The sequence below is a fragment of the Micromys minutus genome (genome assembly GCF_963924665.1).
Source record: "Micromys minutus genome assembly, chromosome: 1".
In the NCBI taxonomy this organism is placed as follows: domain Eukaryota; kingdom Metazoa; phylum Chordata; class Mammalia; order Rodentia; family Muridae; genus Micromys; species Micromys minutus.
The window spans coordinates 49,196,765-49,205,092 of record NC_137969.1 but is presented as its reverse complement, the minus strand read 5'-3'; the positions used below and the strand labels follow the sequence as shown (position 1 = coordinate 49,205,092).

The window sequence follows — 8,328 nt, the reverse complement described above, 5'->3', positions numbered from 1 at the left end:
AACCAAAACCAAACCAAAACAAAACAAAAAAGATAGAAACACATTATATCACATAAATTTTAAAAGGCCAACTAAAATACAACATAGGTAATGCCTCTGCAGCATTAAAATGGACTTGCTGTATCTTAAGAGATTTCTCAGCTCCATCCACTTGCACCTGTACAGGAATTCAGGCCCATATTATGATATCGTCTGAGCTGGGAATCCTATTCCTTATGTAAACACTTTAAATGTCAGTTCAGGGACTAGTTAAAGTGACTTAGCAAATGCTTGCTATGCCAGCTAGAGGAGCTTAAGTTTGCATTCTCCCACATTCATGCAAAAACCAAGGCAAGGCAGGACATGCCTGTAATCTCAGCAAGAGTTTTCTTCAGGCATGCTAGCTATATGGCCTCACAGAATTGGTGATCTCTAGTGAGAGACTCTGTCTTAAAACAGTGAAGTGGAGAGCAATTTACGAAGTTACTCATCACTGACCTCTTGCCTATATGTGTAGTTTAGGTCCACACACGTCTGTGTGCACATGTACACAGACACACATATATACAAAAATGTATGCACACTTACACAAAATCAATTCAGATGCAGTATATAAATCTACACGGGCTTAAAGCCAGCCAGGATGACTTTTTCTGTAAATTAATAACTAGACAAAGCATAGCAACTTGTAAATAGACAACAGATGAAAAGGAGAGGTAGAAGTACAATGGCTTATTAGTTAACATACATCACGATGCCAGTAAGGAGGGTCTTACACCTATAGGGAAAGAAAGTCAGAAGACAAAATGTAAAGAGCACAGTGAGCATGCCAAGAAAGTTCTCAGGGTGAGTCAATGGTGTTAGACATAACAAATACGTTTTCTATTAGTATAGAAAGCTGAGAACTGCCTCACCTTTTCCGGGTGCAACCATGGAGGCTGTTCCAGAGAAGAAAAAGAAGGCTGCTGTTGTGCCAGAAACCCTTAAGAAAAAGGGTAATTAGGTGCCAAAAACCCTCAAGAAAAAGGTTCCGGCTGTGCCAAAAATCCTTTTTTTTTTTTTTTTTTTTTTTTTTTGAGTACACAAAAATCTTTTATTTTGGACTCTAAAAGTGATAGAAATAAAATAAATAAAAAATAAAGAAATTTTAAAAAGTCTAAAAATAAAGTAGTTTCAGTTTCATAGGAAATATTTTAACATTAGCATACTACAACATCCTTCACTTTTGTTATTTCAAGGTGCTGATATAATTCCATAAAAGATACATGCTATAATTCTTTAATCACTTATGTATTACTTTTCTGGCTACAAGTGCTCTGATATCATAAAGAAGAGAGTAGTTTTAAGAAGCTTGCCTTTTGTTCTATGTTTTCTTTTTTTTTTTTTAAACGACTTTATTTTACAAAACAAAGATAAATGTACAGATTTTAAACATTTTTTGCTTAAAATTATACATTTTTGTCAGTATTGTTTTTTCAGACATTGAAATAATTTTTACATAAAACTATGTGAATATATTTTTTTAGTCAGTACTTGATTTTTTTCAAGGGCTTGACAGTATGCATTGAAAACCTAATAGTTACAATAAGCATAAAGTACATGCAAAAAAAAATGCAACATGAAAATAGTCAAAGTCTTCTTGTTTTGAAAATATATGTATATTTTTTTGTTTTCTTTATTTCTTGGACTTCATACAGTCTGTGAGTTGTTTCTGGGGGAGTGCAAGCCTCTAGGGTTAGCATCCCACTATCAGTGACAGCATATTATGTCTGTTCTTTTGTGACTGGGTTATCTCACTCAGGATGACATTCTCTAGATGCAGCCATTTTCTTAGGAATTTGGTTAAGTCATTGTTTCTGGTGGCTGAGTAGTATTCCATTGTGTATATGTACCACAATTTTTGTATCCATTCATCTTCAGAAGGACATCTGGGTTACTTCCAGCTTCTGGCTATTATAAATAGAGCCGCTATGAACATTGTGGTGCATATATCTTTGTTGTGTATTAAAGTGTCTCTGGGGTATATGTCCAGAAGTAGAATAGCTGGGTCTTCAGGTAGTACTATATCCAATTTTCAGAGGTATGGCCAGACAGATTTCCAGAGTGGTTGTATTAGTTTGCAACCCCACCAACAGTGGAGAAGTGTTCCTCTTTCTCCACAGCCTCGCCAGCATCTGCTGTCATCTGAGTTTTGGATCTTGGCCAATCTGACTGGTGTGAGGTGGAATCTCAGAGTTCTTTTGATTTGCATTTCCCTGATGGCTAAGGATGTCGAGCACTTCCTCAGGTGTTTCTCGGCCATTCGGTGTTCCTCAACTGAAAACATTTTGTTTCGCTCTGTACCCCATTTTTTAATAGGGTCATTTGATTCTCTGGTATCTAGCTTTTTGAGTTCCTTGTACACCTTGGATATTAGGCCTCTATCTGATGTGGTGTTGGTAAAGATCTTTTCCCATTCTGTTGGTTGCCGTTTTGTTTTCTTGACTATGTCTTTAGCCTTACAGAAACTTTGCAATCTCATTAAGTCCCATTTGTTAATCTTTGATCTTAGAGCTTGAGCCATTGGTGTTTTGTTCAGGAAATTTTCTCGTGTACCTATGTGTTCTAAGGTTTTCCCTACTTTCTCATCTAATAGTTTCAGTGTATCTGGTTTAATGTGGAGATCTTTGATCCACTTACACTTGAGCTTTGTACAAGGAGATAAGAATGGGTCTATTTCCATTCTTTTGCATGCTGAGTGCCAGTTGGACCAGCACCATTTGTTGAATAGGCTGTCCTTTTTCCATTGAATGTTTACTGCTCCTTTGTCAAAAATCAGGTGACCATATACATGAGGGCTCATTTCTGGATCTTCTATTCTATTCCATTGATCCACATGCCTATTTCTGTACCAGTACCATGCAGTTTTCAGCACAATTGCCTTGTAATATAGCTTGAGGTCAGGGATAGTGATTCCCGCAGATGTTTTTTTCTTGTTGAGGATAGATTTCGCTATTCTAGGTCTTTTGTTATTCCATATGAAATTGCACATTGATCTTTCCAATTCCATGAAGAACTGGGTTGGAATTTTGATGGGGATTGCATTGAATCTGTAGATTGCTTTTGGTAGGATGGCCATTTTTAAGATGTTGATTTTTCCAATCCATGAGCATGGGAGATCTTTCCATTTTCTGAGATCCTCCTCAATTTCTTTCTTTAGAGGTTTGAAGTTCTTGTCATACAGGTCCTTCACTTGCTTAGTTAGAGTCACACCAAGGTATTTCATAGTTTTTGTAACAATTATGAAGGGTACATTTTCCCTAATTTCTTTCTTCACATGTTTGTCCATTGAGTACAGGAAGGCTACTGATTTGTTTGAGTCAATTTTGTATCCAGCCACTTTGCTGAACTTGTTTATCAGCTGTGGGAGTTCTCTGGTGGAATTTTTGGGGTCACTCAAGTACACTATCATGTCATCGACAAAGAGTGATGTTTTTATCTCTTCCTTTCCGATTTGTATCCCCTTGATCTCCTTTTGCTGTCTAATTGCTCCAGGCAGGACTTCCAGTACTATGTTGAATAGGTAGGGGGAGAGTGGGCAGCCTTGTCGAGTCCCTGATTTTAGTGGGATTGCTTCAAGTTTCTCGACATTAAGTTTGATGTTGGCTGTTGGTTTGCTGTATATTGCTTTTATTATGTTTAAGTATGGGCCTTGGATTCCTGTTCTTTCCAGGACTTTTAACATGAAGGGGTGTTTGATTTTGTCGAATGCTTTCTCAGCATCTAGTGAGATGACCATGTGATTTTGGTCTTTGAGTTTGTTTATATGGTGGATTATGTTGATGGATTTCCTTATGTTAAACCATCCCTGCATCCCAGGGATGAAGCCTACTTGGTCATGATGAATGATCGTTCTGATGTGTTCTTGGATTCGGTTTGCAAAGATTTTGTTGAGTATTTTTGCATCAATGTTCATAAGTGAGATTGGTCTGAAGTTCTCTTTCCTTGTACGGTCTTTGTGTGGTTTAGGTACGAGGGTTATTGTAGCCTCAAAAAATGAGTTGGGTAATATTCCATCTGATTCTATCTTTTGGAATAGTTTGGCCAGTATTGGTGTTTATATCCTCAATAAAAGTCTGATAAAATTCTGCACTGAACCCGTCTGGACCTGGGCTTTTTTTGGTTGGGAGGCTTTTGATGACTTCTTCTATATTTTTAGGTGTTATAGGGTTATTTAGATGGTTTACTTAGTTTTGGTTTAACTTTGGGACCTTGTATCTGTCTAGGAATTCATCTATTTCCTCCAGATTTTCCAATTTTGTGGAGTATAAGTTTTTGTAGTAGGATCTGATGATTTCTTGAATTTCCTCAGTTTCAGTTGTTATGTCCCCACTTTCCTTTCTGATTTTGTTAATTTAGATACTCTCTCTTTGCCCTCTAGTTAGTCCGGCTAGAAGTTTATCAATCTTGTTGATTTTCTCAAAGAACCAACTCTTGGCTTTGTTGATTTTTTCAATGGTTCTTTTTGTTTCTATTTGGTCTATTTCTGCCCTAATTTTGATTATTTCTTGCCGTCTACTCTTTTTGGGTATATCTGCTTCCTTTTGTTCTAGGGCTTTTAGCTGTGCTGTCAGGTTGCTGATGTGAGCTCTCTCCAGTTTCTTTGTGGAAGCACTTAGGGCAATGAGTTTTCCTGTCAGTACTGCTTTCATTTCATCCCATAGGTTTGGGTATGTTGTGTTTTCGTTTTCATTGAATTCTAGAAAATCCTTAATTCCTTTTTTTATTTCTTCTTTGACCCTGCTATTGTTTAACAGAGCGTTGTTTAGTTTCCATGTGTATGTGGGCTTTTTGTTGTCTTTGTTGTTGTTAAAGACCAGCCATAGACCATGGTGATCTGAGAGGATGCATGGGAGTATTTCAATCTTCTCATATCGATGGAGGCTCGTTCTGTGTCCAATTATGTGGTCAATTTTCGAGAAGGTGCCATGGGGTGGTGAGAAGAAGGTGTATTCTTTTACTTTGGGATAGTATGTTCTGTATATATCTATTAATTCTAGTTGGTTCAAAGTCTCTGCTAGTTTTGCAGTGTCCTTATTCAGTTTCTGTTTCCCTGATCTGTCCATTGGTGAGAGTGGGGTGTTAAAGTCTCCGACTATTATTGTGTGGGGTGAAATGTGTTTTTTGAGCTTTAGTAGGGTTTCTTTTATGAATGTGGGTGATTTTTTATTTGGGGCATATATGTTAAGGATTGAGAGTTCCTCCTGACAGATTTCCCCGGTAATGAGTAAAAAGTGTCCTTTCTTATCTTTTTCGATAACTTTTGGTTGGAAATTTACTTTATTCTATATTAGAATAGCCACTCCAGCTTGCTTCTTGGAGCTGTTTGCTTGGAAGTTTTTTTCCCACCCTTTTACTCTGAGATAGTGTCTGTCTTTGTCTCTGAGATGAGTTTCCTGTATGCAGCAAAAGGCTGGATTTTGTTTATGTATCCAGTCTGATAGTCTATGTCTCTTAATTGGGGAGTTTAGACCATTTATGTTAAAAGATATCAAGGAATAGTTGGTTCTGTTTCCTGCCATTATTGCTTTTTTAGGTTGAGTTGTGTCTGTGTTTTTTTCTTCTTTTAGTTTTCTTGTTTAAGAGTTTTCTTGTTCTTACTAGGATGTATTTTTCCTCATTGTATTGGGTTTTCCACCTATAATTCGTTGTAGTGCTGGGTTTGTGGTCAGATATTGTGTGAATTTTGATTTGTCTTGAAATATCTTCGTCTCTCCATCGATGGTGATTGATAGTTTTGCTGGGTATAGCAGCTTGGGCTGGCACTTGTGCTCTCTTAAGGAGTGCATGATGTCTGTCCAGACTCTTCTAGCTTTCATAGTCTCTGTTGAGAAATCGGGTGTGAGTCTGATTGGTCTGCCTTTATATGTTACCTGACCTTTTTCCCTTACTGCTTTTAGTATTCTTTCTTTACTTTGGGCGCTTGATGTTTTTACTATTATGTGTCGGGAGGTATTTCTTTTCTGGTCCAACCTATTTGGAGTTCTGAAGGCTTCTTTTATGCTCGTGGTCATCTCATTCTTGAGGGTAGGGAAGTTTTCTTCTATGATTTTGTTGAAGATATTTACTGTGCTTCTTAGTTGATACTCTTCTCCCTCTTCTATTCCTATTATCCTTAGGTTCAGTCTTAACATTGTGTCTTGGATTTCCTGGACATTTTGGGTTAGGAGCTTTTTGTTTTTTTGCATCTTCTCTGGCTGTTTTGTCTATGTTTGCAATGTTGTCCTCTGCCCCTGAGATTCTCTCTTCGATCTCTTGTAATCTATTGGAAATGCTTGCTTCTGTGACTCCTGATTTCTTTTTTTGGTGTTTTGACTCTAGGGTTATCTCTTTTAATGTTTTCTTTATTGTGTCAATCTCTGTTTTAATTTCCCTCTTCCATTCCTTTATTTCTTTGGTTCTGTTTTCCTCTAGTTCTTTGAGTTCTTTGAGTGTTTTTCTTGTTTCTTCTTTAAAAGCTTCTGAATCTTTTTGCTTTTCCTCCCTTTCTTGTTTAAGTAACTCTATCAGCGTCTTGAGGTATGATTTCAGGTCTGTGTCTTCTTTTTCTGGATTGTTTGGAGTTCCGATGTTTGCTGTTATGAGAGAGCTGGGCTCTGGTGTTGCTAGATTGTCTTGGTTCCCTTGGGATATACTCTTTCTCTTTCCTCTTGCCCTTTTGTTTTCAGTGATATGTTCTTACCTTTCCCTTGTATCTGGTCTGTGTCCCTGGTTCTTCACTGGTTGAGGTGTCAGATGGGTCGAGCCCTGTTTTATGCCTCAGAGTCGTCGGGTGTGAGCAGAAGTTCCAACATTCTGTTTCTGTTTGCTGGATCAGGCATGGCAGGGCAGGGCAAGGCATGGGGTGCACTTTCCTTGTGTACTCCACAGAGATCTTTCTGCTCCCCTGCAGCCCAGGTCTCCCACCCACCAGTTGCTCAGCCTCTAAGTGCTGCCGATCAGGGTGACAGGTAGGCCAGGCTCTGCTCTGCGTCCGGAAGTCGCCTCAGGGTGGAAACAGAAGTTCTAATTTTCTGTTCCCAATCGCTGGATCGTGCAGGGCGGGGCAGGGCAAGTTACGGTGTGCACTTTCCGTGTGTACTCCGCAGAGATCTCTCTGCTTCCCTGCAGTCTTGGTCTCCCACTCACCAGTTGCTCAGCCTCTGTGCCAGAAATCCTTAAGAAAAAGCGAAGGAATTTTGCAGAGTTGAAGGTGTAGCGCCTGAGGAAGAAGTTTGCCCTGAACACACTGCGGAAGGCAAGGAGGAAGCTCATCTATGAGAAGGCAAAGCTCTGTCACAAGGAGAACAGGCAGTTGTTCCGCACTGAGATTCGGATGGCTAGGATGACAAGGAAGGCTGGAAACTTCTAGGTTCCTGCAGAACCAAAATTGGCGTTTGTCATCAGAATCTGGGGTATCAATGGAGTGAGCCCAAAGGTGCGCAAGGTGTTGCAGCTTCTATGTCCTCGACAGATCTTCAACAGCACCTTTGTTAAGCTCAACAAGGCCTCAATTAACATGCTGAGGTTTGTGAAACTATACATTGTGTGGGGGTACCCCAACCTGAAGTCAGTAAATGAGCTCATCTACAAGCAAGGCTATTGCAAAATTAATAAAAAGCGGATTGCCTTGACAGATAATTCCTTGATTGCTCGATCTCTTGGTAAATTTGGCATCATTTGCATGGAGGATCTAATTCATGAGATCTATACAGTTGGGAAACACTTCAAGGAAGCAATTAACTTCCTGTGGCCCTTCAAATTATCCTCCCCATGAGGTGGAATGAAGAAAAAGACAACTCACTTTGTAGAAGGTGGAGATGCTGGCAACAAGGAAGACCAGATAAACAGGTTTATCAGACGTATGAACTAAGATGTTGCCCATGGATTTTTAAAATCTGGTCAGTTAATAAACAGTCACAGCTTGAAAAAAAAAAGAAAGCTGAGAACTTTATGTTTTTACTGTTTACACATATCGTTCAATACGCACCAATACACACAGCAAACCTATGAGCTTCCTCCAACAATAGAAGTATTGCTCTATGATCAGCCTTCTTGCAATGTCTCCTTTGAGGAAATACTGACAAACAACCATCAGTAAACATGTGGATGTAAATAAGTATAATTCTACAGACAATTCTTTAATTTTTTAATAGTTTTCCTTCTTTGTGTCTCCGTCCTGCATTTTGTCATCGAAATAGCTGCATTTATCAAGTTTGAGAAGTGCACTGGGTCTCGTCCTAGATGGAAAAGGCTTGAGCAGTTCTACAGGCAAAGCACAGACTCATTTCTTCAGCGGGTGAGGAAACATAAGCAGCAGTATCTCCAGGA

At 38.9% G+C, this 8,328-nt stretch overlaps 1 pseudogene across 1 annotated transcript; it reads left to right on the top strand.

Moving 5' to 3' along the window:
* Positions 1–910: 910 nt before the first annotated feature.
* On the top strand, positions 911–7,870 carry LOC308427146 (large ribosomal subunit protein uL30-like; annotated as a pseudogene). Its single transcript has 2 exons — positions 911–974; positions 7,170–7,870. The product of its transcript is annotated as a large ribosomal subunit protein uL30-like (transcript).
* Positions 7,871–8,328: the final 458 nt, after the last annotated feature.